Source organism: Penaeus monodon, chromosome 15 (genome assembly GCF_015228065.2).
Source record: "Penaeus monodon isolate SGIC_2016 chromosome 15, NSTDA_Pmon_1, whole genome shotgun sequence".
In the NCBI taxonomy this organism is placed as follows: domain Eukaryota; kingdom Metazoa; phylum Arthropoda; class Malacostraca; order Decapoda; family Penaeidae; genus Penaeus; species Penaeus monodon.
Genome location: NC_051400.1, coordinates 34,959,737 through 34,960,038, shown reverse-complemented (window position 1 = coordinate 34,960,038; position 302 = coordinate 34,959,737).

Here is a 302-nt window from a genome sequence, read left to right as displayed (position 1 = left end):
CCTTCAATCGAATTTCACTATTTGTTTAACAATGTTTAAATTCAAATCTACTCTGTCGTTTACTATGTTCTATGACTATCCAAATGCCTGATATTTTATCCGACTTCAAATATATGATTATAATAGTTAGCCGTAATATAAATCTGGAGAAAACTACAAGAAATGTACATCTGTTGTTTAACGAAGGGTAAATAAAAGCTTTAGTTAAGTTTGATATAATTTAGATGACTTCGAGAGCAATTATTAAATGGATCTAGGTTTATCCGAAACTACAACCTAGAAATATGCGTAGGCCTAAAGTA